Source organism: Neophocaena asiaeorientalis, unplaced genomic scaffold (assembly GCF_003031525.2).
Source record: "Neophocaena asiaeorientalis asiaeorientalis breed wild unplaced genomic scaffold, Neophocaena_asiaeorientalis_V1.1 scaffold15, whole genome shotgun sequence".
Taxonomy (NCBI): domain Eukaryota; kingdom Metazoa; phylum Chordata; class Mammalia; order Artiodactyla; family Phocoenidae; genus Neophocaena; species Neophocaena asiaeorientalis.
The window spans coordinates 5635535-5647804 of NW_020185328.1; positions in this window are offsets into that span (position 1 = coordinate 5635535).

Sequence of the window (12270 nt, forward strand, 5' to 3'; positions counted from 1 at the left end):
CTGCCGTAATGCAATGTGATGTTCAAAAAGTCTACTAACTAAAATGCAGGATATTATAACTACCAGATTAATGATAAATAATATTTTCTCATTCAGTGTGTCCTATAGTATAAGGCATAAAAAATAGTAAAAATTGACATACATGCAATTGATGATACACCGAGAAACCTCCAAGCGATTATGAAACTATCAATTCTAAACCCATCTTTCCCTTTCCAACAGAAAGGGAGAGTATAAGCCCTCTCCTTTTTGAAAACATGAGTTAGGCTAAGGTTGGGAGTCAACTGAGTATATTTGAATTATCACCAGAAATTTTTCTGTGGAAGTTTCCCTACTACCTATCTTTAAAGAATTCTGTGAAGATTAAAGAAGTAGTGTTTGCTCAAAACAGTATGTCAGTAAGGTGTGTTTCCTCATGTCTCCTCCCACCTCAACACTAATTGCTCATAAAATGTAGGCAATCATGAGCCTACAACTTCATAAATCTGGCTACCATAAGTGAATAAGAGAGTGGATGGCCAGATGGTTTCTATTACTTTTAAGAATAACTTCTAAATAAAGTAAATTATACAGACTTTCATTTATAGTGGCTATAACTATATGGTGATATTACTCCATAGAGGGAATAGGAATTTAGATTTTACTAACTCTTTGAGGCTTAAGGGCATAGAGCTAATAAAAGTTCTACAGCATCTCCCTGGAGAAGGAAATACAAATTCATAAAAATCTACCCTTTGACTTTCCAAATGCCATTGGTCTCAACACTCTTTTTATAGGCCAAAGTCATGAGAATTATCAAAGCAGGACAAAAAGAGTTAATTTTTAAAATCTGGTACTATTTGTCGGAAAGCAAAAGAGTTGCCAATTTTTCCTTTCTGTAAAACCCAGTTGAATTACCAATATATAGTATAGCAAGCACTAGTACCAGTTATATTTAATAATTTTTAACACATGGATGATCTGGAAGTAGAAATACAGGTGAACTAATTCATGAATATGAACTCATTCATTGAACATATATTAAGTACTTCCTATATGCTATATATTGTGATGATGATGACACCTGGTTGATGGAAGTGGTGGTGGTGAATGACAGTACATGTGAAATTTAGACTCAACTCTCAAGTGATTTAAAATTTAGAAGGAAGGGAGATTTGCTGAATAATTAATATCCTGAGTAATAGAGTAAGTGCTAAATAAAGGTACACTCTAGACAAAAGAAAAGAAGAATTAGTATTTAACTGAATGTCTGAAGAGTAAATAGCATGTTAGGCTAAGGAAATAATGCCAAAAAAAAAAAGGCCTAAAATATGGATTTGAGCAAGCTGCTTTGGAATGATAAAATATGTTTGAAAGAATGTGAGAAGAGATGAAGCCAGAAAAAGTTTGGGGTCCTCGGAATATAGAATGCATTGAGTAACATACAAAGGAAATTTTTTGTTTGTTTGTTTTTTCCCTTTAAGGTTCTTTGGGATAACTGAAGATTTTTTTTAAAAAAACTGGAACTTATTTTTGAAGATAAGTCCATAAAAGTAGTTACCATTTGTTACGCATCTGTTAGACCCAGCATATACTAAGGGCTTTGTCATCCTTATGGAGGAATTGTTCTTCCCTACTCCAAATGTTTCCCTTTATGTAATTTCTTCTACCCTCTTTCTTCTCCTGCTCATTCACTTCTCTCAGGGAAAGAGGAGATACCTGATCTGATTGGTGAATTTACAAAGAGAAACTAGGCAAGTGTAGCCCAATTCCTTCTCTGTCTCTGCTGTCCTAGAAGTGAGATACTCAAGGGGAGCATGCATTCTTCTCTCCTCTTCCATGCCATGACTTTTACAGGAAGTGTGCTATGCTCCTGTGGGGAGGGATCTCCCACTTAGTATTACTTATGACCAGATGGTTAAGTCTGTTTAATTCTGGGATCCAAATTTATGAGGCCCACATGGTCACAGATACAAGTTACACTTTACAATATCAGTGTAATAATAATGAAAGTGACATTTCAATTCCAAATCTATTAAAGACTTTGTAATTTCAAAATTGATCTTGAACATGGTATGCAAATAAGGGTATTTCCCATTTCAATGCTCTGCTATTTATTAGTCTCACAATAAATATATAACCACCTTTATATATTTGATGCAAAGTATTGAGCCCCTACATCTAAAATGTCATGCAATTAAATCCTTTTTACAAATTGAGAGAGAATTTTTATTATATGCATTCGAGAGACAATATTGAAGCTTAGAGTAGTTAAATAATGTTCCAAAGATCACCTCTGAGTGGTTGAAAAAAGGACCAAAATTAGGATTATCTGACTTAAAAACTAAGTTCTTTAACCATTAGCATAAAATTCCTCTCTATATATGTAAAATAATGTATGTAAACAAGTACATTTTTAAAAGGTTTGGGAAAAAAGAACAAGCAAGTTATATTTTAATGATATAAACTAGAGAAATAGCAACTTGAATTAGGCACTAGAAAAAGAGATTTGAAATGATAAGCAGAAAATGAAAATATAGGAGTAACAACAATTAAAATGAGAATTACTGCTATGGAATAAAGGAGACCTAGGAAAGAAATATTTCTGAGACTGATAGCCTTTATTGCTAAAGAAGATGAGTCTATAACAGAAAGAATAATGATGATGAGTTCAGCTGTGGGAATAGTGAGTTTCAGGTATTGAACTAATATGTATTTATCAAGTAAAAACTTAAATATGAGTCTAGAGCTAAAATGGACATTGTAAATCCTTACAATATTGGTTCATAAATAAACTGAAATTATTTAACTCCCTTAGAGAAAAATATAGGTAAAGAAGAATACCTATATTTTGAGGTGCATCTGTGGATAGCAGTGTAGGATACAAAGAAAACTACTGAGTAGGAATCCACAGAGAGGAAAGGAAAGAGCTGGGAGAGAAGATGTCATAGAAGCGAAGGTAGAAGAAACAAGTGGTGATGTACTAAGAGGAATTGTATCCTAATGGCAGTTTAATTAAGTTCTCAGAGGAATTAGGAATACTGTTCCTTTAGGATCTCAAACAATTTTGTGACTTAATTCAGACTATAGGTACTCATTTATTTACTTATTCACTTAGCAAATAGTGTTTTGTGCATGGGAGTTACAGGAAGATAGACTAAGTCTACCTGGGGTGGAGAATTTGGGGAAAGTTTAATATAGTAGAAAATATTCTAGTGAGGCTTTGTAAGCTGGGAAGGGAATAAAATATATTTTATGACCAGGAATGGCATAAGCCATTACGCAGAGTCACGAAAGTGTGTATAATTTTCCAAGCATGTTGGATATTGTAGGATCACTGGAGCCATAGTAGTGGGCCATACATAGGCAGAAGCAGAATATGAAAATGGATAAGTCCTGAGGACAGATAGTGAAGAACATTTCATACCATATTACAGAGATTACTGATATAGTCAGTACTAGAAAACCTTGAATATTTTAAAATATGGAAAGATTACAATCAAATATATGTTTTAGAACAATAACTGTCAAAGCTCAAGAGAATGTACATGAGGCAGAAGGCAGGGAGGAGATTAATTTTAATATTGTAATGATACAGAAAAGAGATGGTGATCATCTGAATTAAGTCACTAGTACTATATGAAGAAAAGTATAGGAAGGAAAGAAGATTATAGTTTTTTTTAATTATAAAAGTAAATTGTATTTCTTTTTATTGTTTGTTTGGTTTTTTTTGCGGTACGCGGGCCTCTCACTGTTGTGGCCTCTTCCGTTGCGGACCACAGGCTCCGGACGCGCAGACTCAGCAGCCATGGCTCACAGGCCCAGCCGCTCCGCGGCATGTGGGATCTTCCCAGACTGGGGCACGAACCCATGTTCCCTGCATCGGCAGGCGGATTCTCAACCACTGCGCCACCAGGGAAGCCCTGTAAACTGTATTTCTTGAAGGACATTTGAAATATAGAGTATATGTGGAGCTTTGTCAATGACCTAAAGAAAACCACAATTAATATTTTGTACATTTCTTGTTGATGTGTGTGTGCATGCAAATGTGTATAATATATGTTTTATATATACACACATACATATACACATATATATATTTCATGTATATCAATATATACTCTATGTGAAAAATCATCTCTGATATTTAACTTCACATTATGTCATAAACATTTCCCCATATATTGACATAATCTTCAAAACATTTGATGTGATTCCACAGTAGTAAATATCACTTGAAAACATCATAATATATCTAAACATTATTTGAAATTTAAATGTTTTCCAATTTTAAGCATTATGCAATGTTGAAGATCTTGATTTACATTGACAATTTCTCAGAAATTTTATAGAGATTTTCATTTTATCAAGCTGTACATGAGGTTCATGTCATTCCACCCTTACTAATTAGCAGTATCTTTTAAAAATTGCCAATTTATTAATGCATATATGTGGAAGCTAGAAAAATGGTACAGATGAACCTATTTGCAAGGCAGGAATAGAGACACAGACATGAAGAATAGACATGTGGACATGGCGGGGGTGGCAGGAAAGGGGTGGGTGGGACGAATTGGGAGATTAGAATTGACATATATACGCTACCATGTGTAAATCGATAGCTAGTGGGAACTTGCTATATAGCACAGGGAACTCAGCTCGGTGCTCTGTGATGACCTAGATGGGTGGGATGGGGGTGGGGTGGGAGAGAGGTCTAAGAGGGAGAGGATATACATATACATATAGCTGATTCACTTCATTGTTACAACAGAAACTAACACAACATTGTAAAGCAATATACTCCAATTAAAAAAAAAAAACGAAATTGCTTAAGGATAAAGAAGATGTGGTATAGATACACAATGGAATATTAGCCATAAAAAATGAAATAATGCCATTTGCAGCAACATGGATGGACCTAGAGATCATCATACTAAGTGAAGTAAGTCAGACAGAGGAAGACAAATATCATATGATATCGCTTATATGTGGAATCTTAAAAAATGATACAAATGAACTTATTTACAAAACAAATAGACTCACAGATATAGGAAACAAACTTATGGTTACCAAAGGGGATAGGTGGTGGGGAGGGACAAATTAGTAATTTGGGATTAACAGATACACACTACTATATATAAAATAGAGAACCAACAAGGACCTACTGTATAGCACAGGGAACTATACTCAATATCTTGTAATAATTTATAACGGAAGAGAATGTAAAAAAGTATATATATATATTATATATATATGTATAACTGAATCATTTTGCTGTACAACTAAAAGTAATACAACATTGTAAATAAACTATATTTCAATAATTTTTTAAAAAATGAAAAAAAATGCCAATTTCATAAATGAAAATTAAATATCTTATAGTTGAAATTTTTTCAGGCTTACTTGACACATGTATCAACATGAATGAATTACCTAGTCATATAAAGACAAATTCTTTATTTTTCTATTATCATTGCTTATGTATTGCAGTAACCTGATAAATTCAGTGTGTATAGAGTTCCAGAGAACCATCTAAGATTTATTGATCGAGTAAACTCTTTGTGTCCTTGATAGGGGCCAGGAACAGTTCTAAGCTATTTACATTGCATGGATATTTACTAATTTTGAAGTGCAGCGTCAACACCCTTTGCATCTATCAATAGTCATCAATTTTGCTTTGTGAAACATCGTAGTTACCCTAAACTCAGCTCAAATGTTTTGGATGAAGTCCACCTCATTTCTGGTCACCAGAGTTGGAGCATGTGACTTGGGAAAGCCAGTCAACACATTTCATTTTTCTTGCTATGATCATTTCTTCAGGGAGGAAAATCAAAGCTAATGAAAACCAATTTTCTAAAAGGAATCACACTCTCTTTTCCACTTGGTTTGTTTATGTTGCAAAGCTGAAGAAACCTGGGGCAACTAACATTTAGAAATGGCAGATATTCAACAGAAGCAGACCGAGACGATTCTGAACTTAGCCACTCCCAAAGTCACATCCAACCTTGTACTGTTGAATTACATGAGATTATGAAGATTATTCTTCCTTAAGCTGGTTTGCGTTCGATTTTCTGTTATTTATAACAGAGACCTTTCATTGATAGAGTAATGAAAAACTTATAACCTTTCCCTCAGCTTTTTTATATCAGTTATTCATTTAGCTTGAGAAAACATAAGTTCTCAAGTCTTTCAACATGTCAGAGTCTCTAGGACCCTGGATACTGAGGTTACTTTGCTTTAGTGTAAACATAGTATACTGATGTGTCCCAGATTTTCTCATTTTAATTTTTGGAATTAAGGGTATTCCTATTGTTCTTGGAAAAACTTCATTATGAATAGAGATTAAAATTCATGAATATTTTATGAAACACATGAATAGATCAGCTCTTTGTATATTTAGCAGAGTCAATTGCCTGTGTCATGGTGTAGTTCAAGGATTACAGGTGTCTGCTACATCATAAGGGCAAAGCAAAAACATAACCCTTAATCACATTAATAAATTCCTGTTTTTAACTTCTCAACTTTCTTAGTTTCTAGGAAAATAATACAGGATTTAGGTAAACAAGTTTAATATGAACACAATCCGTGTGATTTCATTTCTTATTCCATTTGGAATTATATTATTGGTAGAACTTTCTTTGCATTTATTATATACTGAGGAACATTAGTAGGAAATGAGATATTTTGCTCTTTTGATCATACATGTTTCTTTTCAAAATAAAAGTGATAGTCTTACTGTAAATAAGTAGTAGCTTCCTGTCCTTGCCACCTATTTTTTTCCCCAGCTGTTTTATAATCTCAAAATGGACAAAACTTAACACATTTTTCTTCTCTCAAGCCCTGTTATCTAGTTAAATAATGTCCAAGGGAGAAAACTGGATTTGTCTGATTCTACTTTTTATACCCACATTCAATTTTTCACCATAGCTTATCACTGTAACCTAAATATCAACTACAGTCCTTCCTTCCTTTCCATCCCTAAATCTTTGGCTTTTTTTTTTTTTTTTTTTTTTTTTTTGGCAGGGCCAGTTGGGTACGATGCTGGCTAATAACTTCATGTTTGGATTACTGAAGTAGATTGCATACTTTGTTTCCCTGATTCCACTGTGTCCCTGAATCACCCAACCTGTCTTAAATCCAGCACCACAGGGACAGAACAGTGATTTACTTAAAACACAAATGTGGTCATACATAGGTTTTTCATTTTAAATTCTTTCATGTGGTTAGAATCTTGTTTTTTAAAATAACAATCATTTGAAACTCCTAATTTCACAAAATTTCCTTTGTCCCCTCACTCTTTCCTTTTGCCTACCTGTGAAGTTCATTTTACCATGTCTGCTCATCTACCCTTTCATCCAGCCATTTAGCCATTATATAAGTTCCTGCTTTAATAATAGTACATTTGCTATACCTAATTCTCACATTAATCCTATAGTGTGAGATTTATTATTTCAAGGTAAGAATTACTTTACAGAAAGGGAAATTGAATGGTATGGATCCCTGAGAAAAAATGATAATGCTTTTGCTAAGGTTATCAGGTGAGGGAGAGGTTGACGAGCCACACCTTCACACTATAAGCTTTAATCACACTGAGACTTTCATTTTAACAAAGGCACCCTTTCTTTCCTTCTCTCCATGACTCTCTGCTTGAACACTCCTTCCTTCCAACCCACCTCAGTAACCATGCATGTACAGCTCAATCAATTTTTGATCCAGTATATACAAAATGGTGTTTATTCAATACGGAAGAAACTTATATAATTTACTTTGTTCCTTTTTGCAAATACTTAAGAAGCTATTTGTGTAATGATTCTCAACCCTTCAAGACACACTGGGGAAACTCTGAAGCATATTCCAACAGTACTGAAAAATATTGCCCTTTCCAAAGGTATCATTTTAATGTTCAGTTTTATTGTGTTGGATAAGTTTATGGATTTGGGGTCCAGGGAGATCTAGGTCAGAATGACAGCTCTTTCATTACCAACTAGGAAGTCATAGATGTTAATTAAAGTCTCCAAAGTGCAATTTTCTTATGAGTGAAATGGAATGATAAAGGTATTTTCTTTTTAGTAATAAGTTATTGTGAAGATTAACTGAGATTGAGCATGAAAAAGATGATCAGAGCACAGTGCTTGCCACACATTTTTCTTTTATAAGTGTTATATATTTATTACAAGTGTTATTATTGGCATTCTTTTGTTGTTGTTATTGGGTTTCCTAAAACTATTTTTTAAAAAAATCTTTTTGTTAAAACATCAAAAAAATGCCAGTTATAAATTGTAATAATATTTTCAGAACAATAAAAATATGCTAGGTAGACAGACATAATACTGATATCATGTAAAAACTGGTTGGATGTCTTTTAGTAATTATTTAGTCTTGCTTCTTCCTGTCATCCTGCTTTTAGGATAGCTTTTAGGTTTACAAATGATGGAAAGTCTGAGTATCTAAAAATATCTGTTTAATAATATTATGTTTTTCTAGATGATAATAAAAAATTTGATAAAGAAAATTTGAAGGACACAAAAAGTAATCATTGATTAGAACACGTATTCCTTGCAATATGCCTGCATTTTTTTTTCCCTTGTACTTCAAAAGTGTCAAATTGCAAAGGCTAATATAACACCTTTTATAAACCTAAAGCACTGAACAGGCATAATCCCTCTAAGGAAGGAAGAAAACTCTTTAACAATAGTGTAAATTACTTGTAGACCTCCTGCTGGAACAAGATAAGTTATTAAGATTTTCTGAAATGATTGACTATTGTTTTAGCTGCTCTTTGTATTTCAACACAGGGGAGATAAACACACTGGATGGAAGTCCAGAGGCCTCCTCTCTTATTTGTTAATTGTATAGCATTTGGTAAGGCATTTTTTGTCTCTCTGTACCTCAGTTTCTGAGGTAAATTTTCTGAAAAATTAACAATTTTGAATGCACAATGTCTAATCTATACTGATGTGTTGTTATAGGAAGATCCTGGAACATCACAGATCTAGAGACTCTGTTCTTTACAAGTTGGGTAATTTGACATGTTACATAATCTAATAGAGTCTCAATTTTTAATCAGACAAATGTATATAACTGTGTTTACAGATTTGTCATGAGGAATATACATTAACCTATGTAATTAGCCTGGCAGATAGTAGGTATTCAATAAATCTTAGCTAAATTAATATTTTATAAAAGCTTTGAAAACATGCAGCCCCTAATTTTCCTCATTAATATTTAATCAAAATCCATACCCTTTTAGTTAATTATTTGAGTGTTTATTTATTCAAAAATTATTAGACTCGGATTATTTGCTATGTTTTATACAAGTCTCTGGATATACTGTGATCAACCACACAGTCATGGACCCAGCCTTCATGGAGTCATGTGGGGAACAGGCAATATGCAAATAACACATATGTTAAGTATTTAATTAGAAAGTATGATACGGTCCAGGAAGAAACAGAATTTTTTTTTAATTAATTTAATTTATTTATTTATGGCTGTGTTGGGTCTTCGTTTCTGTGCGAGGGCTTTCTCTAGTTGTGGCAAGCAGTGGCCACTCTTCATTGCGGTGCGCGGGCCTCTCACTATCGCGGCCTCTCTTGTCGCGGAGCACGGACTCCAGACGCGCAGGCTCAGTAATTGTGGCTCACGGGCCCAGTTGCTCCGTGGCATGTGGGATCTTCCCAGACCAGGGCTCGAACCCGTGTCCCCTGCATCGGCAGGGGGGCGGTCTCACACTGCGTCACGAGGGAAGCCCCCAGAAATTTTTTTAAGAGTAAAGAATGAGGAGATTTTTCAGATTGAGTGTGGTTATGGAAGGTCTGTCTGAGGAAGTGTTATTTATGTTGTAATCTGACATTTGAAAGCAAACAGCCGAAGGGAAGAGTGATTGGATGGGCATTCCAGAATTATCAAATCTCATGGGCTGAGGGGATGGGGAAGGTAGGGGGAAGAAGGGCAGCCAGGAGAAAGGCCTTGGCATACTTTAGGAAAAGAAAACCTCTTTTGGCTAAGAGGTATGAATGAAACATGATGAAGAGTAGCAAGTTTTGAAGTTGGAAGGATGGGCAGGGGCCAGATTATATTTGGCATCACAGAATACAAATATTTTCAAAATCAATCTAATTGCAAATTTAAAATCTTAGAGGATTTTAAATCAGAAGAATAATGTGATTCCAATTTACATTTTTAAAAGCTTATTCCCACTGCTGACTAGATATGTATAGGAAGGGGCAAAAGTGGAAGGAGAGAAACCAGTCAAGTGATACTGCAGATAAGGCTTGTAGTACTGGGCATGGATGATAATAATAACAATGACAATGACAACAACAATTATAATTACGAAACTTTACTGAGACTTTACGATGTGCTACACACCATCCTAGATATTTATTTTCCTCTGAAGTTTGTGCAGTTTATTTTTTGACATTTTTTTTTTGAGCAGCACCAGTTTTACAACAAAGTTAAGAGACAGGTATTGAGATTATTCTTATATCCCCTGCCCCCTCGTATGCATAGCCTCCCCCATTATCAACATCACTCACCAGCATGGTTCATTTTTTTCTTTTTTAACCAAGGATGAGCTACATTAACGCCTCACAATTACCCAAAGTCCATAGTTACCTTAGGATTTGCTCTTGGTGTTGTACATCCTATGGGTTTGAACAAATGTGTGATGACATGTATCCATCATTATGGTATGATATAAAATATTTTTACTGCCTTAAAAATCTTCTTTGCTCTGCCTATTCATCTCTCTGGACTCCTACCCTTGGAAACCACTGATCTTTTTATTGTCTTCAAAATTTTGCCTTTTCCAGTATGTCATATACTTAGAATCAGACAATATGTAGCCTTTTCAGATTGGCTTATTTCACTTAGTAATATGTATTTAAGTTTCCTCCATTTCTTTCCATGGCTCATGTCTTTTTTAGCTCTTACTAATATTCCATTTCCTGAATGCACTACAATTTATTTATCCATTCACTTACTGAAGGACATCTTGGTTACTTCCAAGATTTGACAGTTGTCAACAAAGTTTCAATAAACATCCATGTGCAGGTGTTTCTGTGGACATAAGTTTTGAACTAATTTTGGGTAAATATCAAGGAGAAAAATTGCTGAATCTTATTTTATGTTAAGAATATGTTTAGTTTTTTAAAAAACTGCCAAACAGCCCTCCAAAGTGGCTGACTCATCTTGCATTCCTACCAGCAGTAAATGAGTGTTCTTCTTGGCTCCAAATCCTTGCTAGCATTTGGAGTTATCAGTGTTCTAGATTTCAGCCACTGTAACAGGTGTTCAGTGGTATCTTGTTGTTTCAAAGTGCATTTCTCTGGTAGCATATTATGTGGAATACCTTTTTATATGCTTATTTGCTACCTGTACCTCTTCTTTGGTGAGGTGTCGGCTAAGATCTTTGGCTTATTTTTTAATCAGGTAGTTTGCTTTTATTATTGTTAAGTTTTAAGAGTGCTTTGTGTATTTTGGATAACAGTCCTTTATCAGATGTGTCTTTTGCAAATGTTTTCTCTCTTTCTGTGGCTTGTCTTTTCATTCTCTTGATAGGTAGTTCCGATAGCAGAATTTTAAAAATTTAATGAACTCCAGCTTATCAGTTATTTATTTCATTAATTGTGTCTTTGGTGTTGTATCTAAAAAGTGATTGCCATATTCAAGATCATCTTGATTTTCTCCTATGTATCCTCTAGGAGTTTTATAGTTTTGTGTTTTATATTAAAGTCCATTTTGAATTAATTTTTGTGAAGGGTGTAGGTCTATGCATGCTGAACATTTTATATATGAGTATTATAACAAATAAATAATGAGAAGATACAGCTCAGAGGAGTTACTACTTCCTGCAGATCATGCTACTAGCAATAGGAAAGAGTGGGCATCAGGAAGCCTTATATCACAGTCCATGCTCTTAATTATGATGTTACACTACCTCACTGTAAAACAGTGATCTGATTAAAGACAGGCTTTAATATAGAATATATCAAACTTAGAAATGGTTTGCATTTGGGAGGTAGGAGAGAGTGAGAAATCAAAGAATCAAAGATGACATGTTTTTAAGTTAAAATTTCTGTATGTATCACTCACAAAAATTAGACAAGAACAGTTTATGAATAGTATGGTAGCTAACTAAAGTCACGGGCTTGAATAAGATTATTTATGGAAAGATGGTAGAGACAGAAAGAAGAGCCATAAGGAAATTCAACATTATTCTGCATGATAGAGGAGGAAGAAAAATATTTCAGGAGGAGAAGCCAGAGAGGTGGAAATAAAAATCCAGGAGTG